The sequence below is a fragment of the Lipotes vexillifer genome, unplaced genomic scaffold (assembly GCF_000442215.2).
Source record: "Lipotes vexillifer unplaced genomic scaffold, Lipotes_vexillifer_v1.1 scaffold228, whole genome shotgun sequence".
Classification (NCBI taxonomy): Eukaryota; Metazoa; Chordata; class Mammalia; order Artiodactyla; family Lipotidae; genus Lipotes; species Lipotes vexillifer.
In genome coordinates this window covers 925,960-938,617 of record NW_006795410.1, presented here as the reverse complement: position 1 = coordinate 938,617, position 12,658 = coordinate 925,960, and positions in this window count along the sequence as shown.

Sequence of the window (12,658 nt, the reverse complement as noted above, 5' to 3'; positions counted from 1 at the left end):
TGGACCTATGAAACTCATATTAATTTGGACAGCTGGTCCCTACCTTGAAGCTAAAGAACTGGAAGACGTTTTATTAACCACTGCCCACCCGCCTCCTCCAAAAAATAAAAAAAAACACACACTGATTACCCTCAGAAATAATCAGCCAAACTGCAAAGGCAACATTAGTGCCAAGTCAATTAACAGATTGCTTCTGAGAGGAGTTTTTACATTTTTAACTTGATAATTATGCTCTATTCTTGAAGATAAAAATCTTTTCTGAACACTAGCAACTAACACTGCCAAATCTTTCTTGTAATTACCCCAGTGATTCCAACTATATAAGTACTTCCTAGACTCATACTCCTGTTAGTAGGGATCTTCTAAGTCACTGAATTCACAATGTAGATTCTCTTTCTAACAAAGAACTGAGGGCTTATGTCAGTTCAGGTTCTAGAATTATTTTATTGTTGCTGTTATAATTGTTGTCGTTTTCCTTATGGTGGGGCAGATCCCAGAGATTCTGACAGAGCTAGTGAGGAGAGCTGGCTGCTTTTACTAGATGGAATCAGTTAGGGAACTTATCTAAAACGCAGTCCTGTTATTTTCCTCCATCTCAAGCCCTTCATCTCTGGCATTCTGATTCATTAGGTCTGAGTAGGATGTCCAAAACTGAAATTTTAACAAGCATCCTATGTGATTCTGATGCAAATGTGCATGAGATCATATTGTGATAGTGATTTCGTTACTCCAAAATATCTTAGCTCTTGAATCATTTAATATAAAAGTTGACATCTGAAAATGCATCTGTTTAGAGTAGCAGAGATATTTGTGATGTAGATGGTCACTATTTACATCAAAGTCTCTACTGAAGAGAGTCCCTTCTGTTCCAAATATGAAAGGTATTTCAAATCATACATCTTGATCACTCAAGCTTGTAAAGGATTCCTTCACACTTTCCAGAACTGATGTAACTTTCATTTTAGCATTTGACACTGCTTAAATTTCTCTGGAGGCTTTACTATTATTTGTTAATTGAATAAGGGCAAAAAACAAATCCATTTCAACAGGAGCATATGCATTCTGCCTACTTAAAATTCCTGGGATGAGCAAAATGGTTTCTGACACAGTATATATATATTTAGGCTATAGAACACTTACAGATCAACATGCTATATAATACAAGATCAAACCTCTTTGATGAAATGTAGCAACGTAGAAAGAAAAACAGGCAATAATCAAACTGATTTCCTAGAACTAATTATAAAAATGTGTGTAACTAAATATACCTTTATATAGTTCTTTATAGGGCAATTTAAAATAATTATAAGTAAAATGTTATTAAAAATTGTCCTCCTCTAGAGATTTCAATGTGAGTGAAAGGTTTGAATACAGGAAGCACTAGAAAAGTTAAACTGAATTTTAGAGCTTAATGGGGTCTTTGAGAGCAGGAATGAGGAGACCTGGTTTCCAGCACCAGCTAAGCCTGTGACTCAGTAACTGGAGACAAGTCATATCTCCTTTCTAGATCTATTTTCTTCTCCAATTTGACTTCTTATGAGCGGGATTATTCAATTCAGTGGTTTCCAGCTTGGAAACCACTTTCTGGAACCAGAGATACCTTCAGTATTTGAAAAGCATTTATCAAAAACAAAACAAAATAACATATCACACACCTACACACACACACACACACACAGAGAGAGCGAGAGCGAGAGCGAGAGCGAGAGAGAGAGAGAGAGAGAGAGAGAGAGAGAGAGCATGTAGTCAGAATAAAAATGAACAAGAATATTAAATGACATATTTTTTCATCTTGATTAGAATTGATTTACCTACTGGGACAATAGCGAGTACCATGCATGGATCAGAAAATTTGCTGATGACTTCATGAGAATTTATAGATTAGGAAAGTAGGACAGTTACTTTTACCAGTATCACAGGTCACAGAAGTCAAATTGCAAAACAAAAAACAGCAAAGCATTTTGTTCTGGTGAAAACCAGGGAACCACTAATTTAGTTACAAACCCTGTATTTTACTTTATTTATTTATTTTTACTTGTGTAAATAATCTTAAGGCTCCACACAAAAACTACCAGAACTGATAAATGAATTAAGCAAAGTACCAGGATACAAGATTAATAAACAGAAATCTGTTGCATTTCTTTACACTAACAATGAAATATCAGAAAGAGAAACAAACAAACAAACAAAAAAACCCTTTAAAAATCGCATAAAAAAATACTTAGGAATAAACCTGATCAAGGAGATGAAAGACGTATATGTTGAGAACTATATAACATTGATGAAGGAAATTGAAGATGGCTCAAAGAAATGGAAAGCTATCCCATGCCCTTGGATTGGAAAAATTAATATTGTTAAAATGGCCATACTACCCAAAGCAATCTACAGAATTAATGTGACCACTATCAAATTGCCCATGACACTTTCACAGAATTAGAACAAATGATCCTAAAATTTATGTGGAAACAAAAGACCCAGAATTGCCAAAGCAATCCTGAGGAAAAAGAACAAAGCTGGAGGCATAACCCTCTCAGATTCCAGACAATACTGCAAAGACACAGTAATCAAAACAGTGTGGTAGGGCTTCCCTGGTGGCACAGTGGTTGAGAGTCCACCTGCCGATGCAGGGGACACAGGTTTGTGCCCCAGTCCGGGAAGATCCCACATGCCGTGGAGCGGCTGGGCCCATGAGCCATGGCCGCTGAGCCTGCGCGTTTGGAGCCTGTGCTCTGCAATGATGGGAGAGGCCACAGCAGTGAGAGGCCCGTGTACCACAAAAAAAAGAAAAGAAAAGAAAAGAAAAAAGAATACAAAAGTTAAAAAAAAAAACAAAACAGTGTGGTATTGGCACAAATACAGACATATGGATCAATGGAACAGAATAGAAAGCCCAGAAATAAACCCACACACCTATGCTCAATTAATCTTTGACAAAGGAGGCAAGAATATACAATGGAGGAAAGACAGTCTCTTCAGCAAATGGTGGTCGGACACTTGCTGGACAGCCGTGTGTAAATCAATGAAATTAGAACACTCCCTCACACCAGACACAAAAATAAATTCAAAATGGCTTGAAGACTTAAATATAAGACATGACACCATAAAACTCCTAGAAGGGAACATAGGCAAAACATTCTCTGACAAAAATCATAGCAATGTTTTCTTAGGTCAGTCTCTGAAGGCAATGGAAATAAAAGCAAAAATAAACAAATGGGACCTAATCAAACATACAAGCTTTTGCACAGCAAAGGAAATCATAAACAAAATTAAAAGACAACTGGGAGAAAATATTTGCAAATGATGCAACTGACGAGGGCTTAATTTCCAAAATATACCAAAAACTCATACAACTCAATAACAACAACAAAAACAAACAATGGGCAGAAGACCTAAGTAGACATTCCTCCAAAGAAGACATGGAGATGGCAACAGGCACATGAAAATATGTTCAACATAGCTAATTATTAGAGAAATGCAAATCAAAACTACAGTGAGGTATCACTTCACACCTATCAGAATGGCCATCATTAAAAAGTCTACAAATAATAAATTCTGGAGAGGGTGTGGAGAAAAGGGAACCTACACTGTTGGTGGGAATGTAAAGTGGTACAGCCACTATGGAAAATAGTATGTAGTTTCCTTAAAAAACTAAAAATAAAGTTACCTTATGATCCAGCAATCCCTCTCCTGGGGTTATATCTGGAGAAAACCACAATTAGAAAATATACATGCACCCTAATGTTCACTGCAGCACTATTTACAATAGCCAAGACATGGAAGCAACCTAAATGTCCAAACGACAGATGACTGGATAAAGAAGATGTGGTGTATATACACAGTGGAATGCTACTCAGCCATAAAAAAGAATGAAATATTGTCATTTGTAGCAACATGGATGGACCTAGAGATTATCACACTAAGTGAAGTAAGTCAGACAGAAAAAGACAAATAGCATATAATATCAATTATATGTAGAATCTAAAATATGATATAAATGAACTTATTTACAAAAACAGCAACAGACTCACAGACATAGAAAACAAACTTATGGTTACCAAAGGTGAATGGTGGGGACGGGGGCGGGGATGAACTGGGAATTCGAGATTAGCAAATACAAACTGCTATATATAAAACAGTTAAACAACAAGGTCCTACTGTATAGCACAGAGAACTATATTCAATATCTTGTAATAAACCATAATGGAAAAGAATATGAAAAAGAACATATGTGTATATATGTGTATATATATAACTGAATCACTTTCCTGTGCACCAGAAACTAACACAACATTGTATATCAACTATACTTCAATAAAAAATTTTAAAAAGAATTAAACCTGCTCTGTGCCTGACACAAATTGCCAATAAATAAATTTTTGTTTAATACATTTAAACAAATATAGTCAGATGATTTTTTTATGCACACTAAATGTTGAAATACTCAGCTTCCGGTTTGAAAGGCTTCCAGATTATGGGAAGAATCTTCATCAGGAGTCATGGATAGCTGCATGTTTGACAATTGTACTAGGTATTTTTTCCCCTTGCTTATTAACAGAAGAATTATGCCATGTTTTAGTCGAGTTTGCAAAAGAAAAATTTTAAGGCTTTGATACCAAGTACAATCAAATTTGTGAGAAAATGCTTATTCACACCTGTAGAGTGTTAAATGCTCCAGGATGAGAAGCAAGGCTGGGCAGCCAAGTGACTTGTCAAGTTATCCGTGCTGATCTCAAGCCAGGAATCTAGAGAGACACAGGATCCAGTGGGGTGGGGCAGATTGCTATTCCTGTTCCTGGTGGGATAGGAGGAGGATCTTAGCTGCTCTTGAGGTGGAATTTGTAGAACAGAGAAGTCATAGGGCCAGGGGAAGTCAAGTTGAAGGAGGGAAAGATGTAGACTAACGATGCAACTAGAACAACATGACTAGCTCTAAGCTAGATCTGCCTATGGGTAGCAAATAACTATCTAATTTACACCTAGAGTTTGTATAACACATGGGCTTTAACCTTTGGCCTTGGGTTCCTGAGTGGAAAATGATGAGATGATGAACATCTGTTGAGAGCTTATTGTGTGCTAGGCCCTGAGCTATTTTATTGATACTTACTTCTCACAAGAACTCTATATCAGTAATCTTATTATTCTTATTTAATAGATGAGAAAATTGCAGTTTAAAACCTATAAGAAACTTCAGATTCCAAGTTTGTATTATTCAAAGCCCCTAAACTTAACTCTCAGGCTTTACGTGCTGGTTAAGGAAATATAAAATAAAGGAAATGGTATTCTCCTTCCCAGACCAGTGGAAGGGTTCAGTTTATTCAATCCATCTGTTTGCTACTAACAAGGAAGTAAATTACAGGTCATAAGCATATGACAACATATTCCAGATTTCCTTTCATAGCCCAGATTTTAAATGTTCCCCATGGTTCTAATGATATTTGACAATTTCCTGAATAGTTGATATTGGACTACAAATTTTACTGCCTAGATTTTCTCTTGCTGTTGAAAATGTCACAAAATTGAGAAACTTCCTCATGTACCTTCAGGGGGAATGCATTCTATGAAGACGATGAAAACTTTATGGCAGTGACTGGTTAATCCTGAGTTCCAGTGGTCTGTATAATTGTCAATCCAATGTGGACCAGTATGGTCACTAGTTATTGGGCCACAAAGTTTCTGCACATTTGAGGGCAAATGATTTGCCAACCACTAATGATACTAAGGAATGTAAGATCTGATTCCTAATTTGAAAGAGACTAGACCTCATATAAAAGAAATATGTATGAATTAATCATATATTTGTATATCTTCTATTCCAGAGGTATATAGAAAGGACTGTGTTTGGGGATGATTTAGGCAAAGAGGATTGAATTGAGGTCAGAGAAGCTTCACAAGGGAGAAAATGTGTCTTAAGGAACAATATTCGTTTTCCAGATTGAGAAATAAAAGATGTTAACTTTCGGTACCATCAATACAACTGGTATTGGCTGGTTTGAAATTTTATAATTGAAAGAAAAGTAGGGTGGTTGGAAGTAAGCCTGGAAAGATAGAGAACAAATAATAAAGGGCTTTATATGCTATATGGATAAAATTCCATCACACCAAAGCATCAGCAAATGTTTAAGAGTTCAGGAAAAAATTGTGGGTATAGTTTAAAATATTTCTTTGGATTAGTTTTCTTTATGGGATTTATTTTTTCTTCTAACCCCAGCAGACTGTTGCCTTATTTAATTTTTAAGAAGTCCATTTTTTAACAAAGGTATAAGTTAACAATAAGAAAAAAATTTCTATGCTTTGAGATGTTTTTGAACAGAAAGAACTACAAAAGAGGTTATGAACTGTCTTTCCCTGGAGAAATTTGAGACGAAGAGAATCTTCTTCTCTGTCAGAAATACTTTAAGGAAAGCTGACTAGAGATAGGGTAATGAACGCCGTTAGTCAATGACCTTATGGGGTCCTCCAACCAAACGTTTCAGTGATTCTATGATTTTTAGAGAGTTGCAAACAAGCTTTGCAAGTTCACAATAAAATTTGCAAAGCAGCTTATGGTTGGCAAGGATTAGTGGGGCTATGTGAGCCCACAGATTAACCTTTATGTTTTAATGTGCTTTGCCCTCACAGGCAAATGACACTGCTCTTTCAGCTTTAATAGGCGATGTGCTGTCAATTATTTTTCCACTCCTGGAAATACTCAACTCTTTATTACTCAGCCAGGTCTGTTGTGGTCAAGGTCATACATAGTGTTGCTAGCTGGCAAATATACAAAAACGTGAAGTTAATTGACCTTATAAGAGATGATTAGGAGTAGGTTCAGAAAGACACGGAATTTCTGAATGGGAAATTGCCTTAAGGTTACTTAATTAAATCTCCAGTTGAATTCAGGAATCTGCTCAGGGTCTCATCTGATCTTATCTTTAGGAATATCAGATTACCATGGAGACTCTTGTAGGGAATTCCTTAGGAAAATCTTTGGGCTAGCTCAAATACACAGCAAGGTTATATCAGGTCACCCTCAGAACCAAAAGCTTAGATACTCTCCAAAAAGGGAAATAACAGACAAGAGGAAGAAATTCTAAGAAGAATTCTTAAAAAGCTATTAAAAAAAAGATGAGGCATATTCAATTACTAACCCTCAGGGACACTAATATCAAAGAGTGTCCTATATATAACAGAGGTACTGGTATTCAAGAGATTAAAACTGATTCCAGAATCACTCAGATTTGTGCATGGATGCCCTTGTGGAGGTTTAATATAGGAAGAGCATGATCCTTAGTTAGGGTCTCCCACCCGTTCAAAGACCCGACAGGGTGGGGGAGCCCTGCCATTCACACCTTTAAGAGGTTAGCATGTCTGTTAAGCAAAAGTTTTAATCCATGTGTACCCTGGAGCCATAAAGTCCTCCTTCACATCTTATTACTAGAATGTATCATGAAACTGTGGGTCAGAATAGCAACCACTTATAGAATTCTCTTGAGTTAGTGTGAGTGACTATTAATTCCCAGGGAAGTGATGTTTAGTAATTAACCATAATGGGCAAGTACTTGGTGATAGCAGTCTCTCCCCATCTTTGAAAAATGGCTTATGAGGGACTTTCCTGGTTGTGCAGTGGTTAAGAATCCGCCTGCCATCGCAGGGGACACGGGTTCGATCCCTGGTCCAGGAAGATCCCACATGCCGTGGTGCAACTAAGCCCGTGTGCCACAACTACTGAGCCTGTATGCTGCAACTACTGAAGTCCGTGTGCCTAGAGCCCATGCTCCGCAATAAGAGAAGCCACCGCAATGAGAAGCCTGTGCACTGCAACAAAGAGTAGCCCTGCTTGCCACAATGAGAGTAAGCCCGTGCGTAGCAATGAAGACCCAACACAGCCAAAAATAAATAAATAAATAAACAAATTAAAAAAATTGGCTCATGAACTTCCCACAAGACTCTGTACTGATATATGTAACGTGTTGATAGCGATTCCTTATAGATTCAGTTCTTCCCTTGTTCATTTTCTTCTTCCATTTGAAGAAGCTATGGGGGCCTAGGATCCAAGAACCATTTATTTGTACTTCCTTTGATATTAACAAAATGAAAATTATATAAATTCTAATTGGATGCTATTGTGACATATACTTTTATTTCCTACTACTGAATGATTACATATAGTATTACTAGGTTTATATAGTACCAAAATTTAAACATGTTGTAATGATTCTTGAAGGCTTACAATACCCTGCATCCTCCAGCCTTTATCATACAGACTGGATCTCATTCTTAGCCCATTCATAAACAGATGCCTACAAATATTTCACATTCTTGATTTTGGAGGATCCTGGTTTTCTTACAGATCTGAAAGAATGGTTGATAATATAAATATAATATGTCTTCTGGCATGCAGGAATTAATTTTTTTTAATTGTCTATTTTCTTTTATTATTTTAATCAGGACAATATTCATCTATTATACTTCCACTTTGCTTTTACTTGTGTTGTTTGGATGGTTGAAATGCCTGTCTTGTTCTGTATTCTGCCACTAAATAACCAGAATATCATCAGCTGAATTTTCATAGAAAAAAAATTAAGTAATGTGCCAATTGCAGAACAAACTTTGGTTGCATAATACTGGTATTCATGAGCCTTTCTGTGTTATATGTAGGATTCTTCTAACACTGATAAGGGGAGTTGTAAAGTTTTCCTATACTGCCCATTATTAATAAATGCCAATTGAGGCAAAAAGAAGAAAACGGCTAGTCTGAAAGAGAGTACATAGACTCTTGATGAGAAAGATTAGAAATGGGGATGGAATTCAAGGGTGTCTCTAGATTTCTAGCTTTCTTCCCAGCTGTCTCATCTTAGATGGAAAGTCTGTGTATACTAGAAGAATTTCCAAATCTTATATTGCAAGGTCTTGAATTCAAGAAATTCTAGAAAAATTGAGAAAAATGAGAATTGGGAAACTATGGAATTTAACTTTGAATACCTTTGAGAAGCTTATAAACTTTTTTATCAAACAATTCATCTCTACCTTCGGAGTGAAAAATTTACACCAATAGTTTGAGAAAGTTTTTTGGTGGAATTTTCCTGATAAGGTTACTTTAAAAAAAAGTAACCTTTTCTATAACATTATTTGGATATAAATTATTTTGACCTCTATGGGACACACTTCAGCCTGCAAGTAGTGTTTGGGGGATCTGTATGGAAGGACGTCAAGGTAATTATAGAGGGAGGAAGTGCCATTGCCAGAAGATGATTCATTAATTTCCAGACAGATTCATGGTTTGTGAATCAACAGCCGAGAACTCAGGACCTCTTGGCTAGGAATAGAAGTAGATGCAATAGTTTCAGTGACAGGCATCTGTTATGTCTGACAGGGAGCAGTATGGTTCAGTGTTCAGTGTTTTCATCCTTCATATGTTTCTAGACTTGAAGGAAGATTTTATTTAAATTGAATTGAGCTAGAGGATTTTTAACAGTAATCATGAACTTATCATTTCCTGTTAATATTGCTGATACAAAAATTGTTATCTCACCAGACTGGTACTAATATTCTAATAGTTAATTTGTGTTGTACCCATATAACAACTTTCTCAACTAAATCAGTTGTATGTTACTTATAAGTGGTATATCAGCTGGATTGTTTGATTGTAAGAAACAGAAACCTACTGTAACTAGCTTAGACTAAAAGATACTTTGTTAGTAATATGGTGGGCAGGCTTTAAAGGGTCAAAGAAAAAAATTGAACAACCAATACTCAAAAAGAAAAATAAAACAGAGTAGTCTCTTAGAATAGCTAAGTGATCCACCTCTGTCAGGTGATCCTCTCCTCATTGTGGAGGGATCCATATGTTGACCTTGCCTCCAAGATCACATGCAATGTGGGAGAGGTTGTTCCCTAAATGAAAACCAAGGTGCTTTCATCAAAAGAAAGAGGGAAACATGTTGGCAGTCAAAAACAACAAACGTCCACCACCTAAACTTGTAACTGCAATTCTTAATTAACTTCAGTGAAGAGGGTTTGGTGTTAATCTCATTAGCAGAACATTCATTCATTCATTCATTCATTCAAGAAACATATGAATGACTATTTTTGTCAGATCTAGTGCTAAGCTTTGAACTATAAGAAAGAGAGATGTAGTCCCCACTCTCATAGAACACATATATCTTCTAAAGAGATATCATCTCTCTTTACTAAGTACTATCACTGGCTAGCATAAGACCTTATTAGATAGAATCATCAAAAATGTTTCAGAGAGCACTTTTATTGTCAGTTAATTCTAATTGGTAGGTAAAGGGTTACCTCTAAAGGTTTGGGGCATAGGATTAATTTAAATAAAAATGATTTGAAGGAAAATTAATCTAATAATGGTCTGAAGAACAAATTGGTTAAAGTGTAGAGTGGCAGCAAGAAGGCTGGGAGGCCAATCAATTACTAGAGACTTATCAACTGCTTTCCTTCTAATATAACCACAAAAAATATCAAAATAAAAACAAAATATTAATATTAATCTATTGTGAGCTAAAGTGATTTAATGCATACATTTACTGTTTCCCACTCTACTAGGGAGATACAGATAAGGTAGTTGAGATGGAGAAATATTTGCCTTAAGTTGCTTATCTAGTAGGTGGAAGAGGCAGGATCAATTACAGGTTAGCCTACCAGCACTTTGATTCTTTAACTTTCCTTAACTATATAACTATTAATAAGTGGATAGGATGAAAAAAATATGTTAGTAAACTTCACATTTTTGACTGGGACTAACTATGGAAGATCATAGTTAGGTGCTTGTCTCAATTAAAGCTGGATCTCAATAGGAAATAAACTTGTTCTAGAACCTTTGTAATACAAATATTAGCATACATTTCATCAATTAGTTTTTTTAATAGATTTATGTGAATTTATTTTTAACAGTGGGTCACAACCACCTATGATAGAGAATCAGATAAAAAAGCTCAGATCTTCTGTCACATCTATTGACTTATGCTCTAGAGAAATGTGTGCCTATGAAGTTTGAATTTTATTTCTTAACATACCTTGTTTTTTTGTTTGTTTGTTTTCATGTATAAAAGATGGGATTCTCTGTACTTGTTCTTTTGGCATTTAAAGTGCCTCATTTGAAAAAGTTTGAATGATCTGTTTTCATTATTTTTAAGGTTATTGTAAAGTTTATTTATCACCTTTCCTATTTCCATTTCCCATTTCTCTGCAAGTCACACTCATTTTTAAATGTGGCAGGCAAGGATCTATTAAACCACATTTCCACCTTTGTGAAAACGAAACACTTGTTCCCTGAATAAAGTTGATCTTTTTTTGTAACTGCCTACTGTGGCATATAGGAAAGAAAAATAGAATGAGTGTATGGAATGCATTTATAAAACAGTGTTTTTTATACATACATAAATGAATATTATAAATAAAATGACTCATCAGCTCATAATGATGCAACGTGAAGGGAATATTCTAGTCATCCTGTCCTCCTAGTTTCCTCTCAACAACAGGGATAGAATAAGAAATTATGGACTCCATACAAAACTTATAAAACAAACCAGAAATTCTTCAACCTTGATTGATATCATCCATCTTTCTCAAAAATATAAATACTGTATGGCTACTTGTATAATTTTTTTCTCAACAGAGATATAATAAAACTAGACAATTAATTTTTCCTTTCTCATCTGAAAGGAAAAAAAAAATCCTCAAACCAGCTTTGAGTTTTCCTTTTTCAGCATTTGTCAATCAAAAAGTGTGAGAAGGGCTTCCCTGGTGGTGCAGTGGTTGAGAATCTGCCTGCTAATGCAGGGGACACGGGTTCGAGCCCTGGTCTGGGAGGATCCCACATGCCACGGAGCAACTAGGCCCGTGAGCCACAACTACTGAGCCTGCGCGTCTGGAGCCTGTGCTCCGCAAGAAGAGAGGCCGCGATAGTGAGAGGCCCGCACACCGCGATGAAAACAAATTGTTTTGTTATTACGCCTCCCATTGATTTATTAAATAACGTTCATTCAGTGCTGGATATGAAAATGAATAAAACAAGGGCTCTGCTCTCATGAAATTTAAATTCCATCCAGCGGAAAGGTACAGTATCACATGTGTAGTAGAGTATGATTAGTGCTGTAATCGAGATGAATACCAAGTCATCCTTTGGCACTTTGTGGGCAGTAAACGCCTTGACTCATCTAATCTGTCCCCCTTCAGAGCTTTGTATTAGAGGATGCTCAATACTTGAATGAAAGAAATAGATCCATCCATCCAAGAGAATAGACTTCCTTGATATACATGTGCACTCTATCCCAGGCAGTAGTCAATAAATATTCAAAACATGGCCCAGTCTGAGATGCAGTTGAAGACATTCAGAATTGGGAAGAAGTTTGAAGTAAATAACCACAAAGAGCTCTCACAGCTTTAAGTTTTGTGGGCCTATGCCTAAAATGGGAAAATGGATATGCATTCTTCACTTTCTTACCATCTCAGCCTTAACAGGTATAGTTCTCTATGGAGAGCTCAGAAAATCTACACATAAGAAACCTCCATAATATTAAAAGCATGATAACTATTTGAATGCAAAGTAGGTAATATAAAAATAATTAAATATTAAGTCCAAATATCATGTCTTATTATTAATATTGAAAACATTTTCTCCAAATAATGTAATGCCTGCATGAAAATAGGATTGGCAACA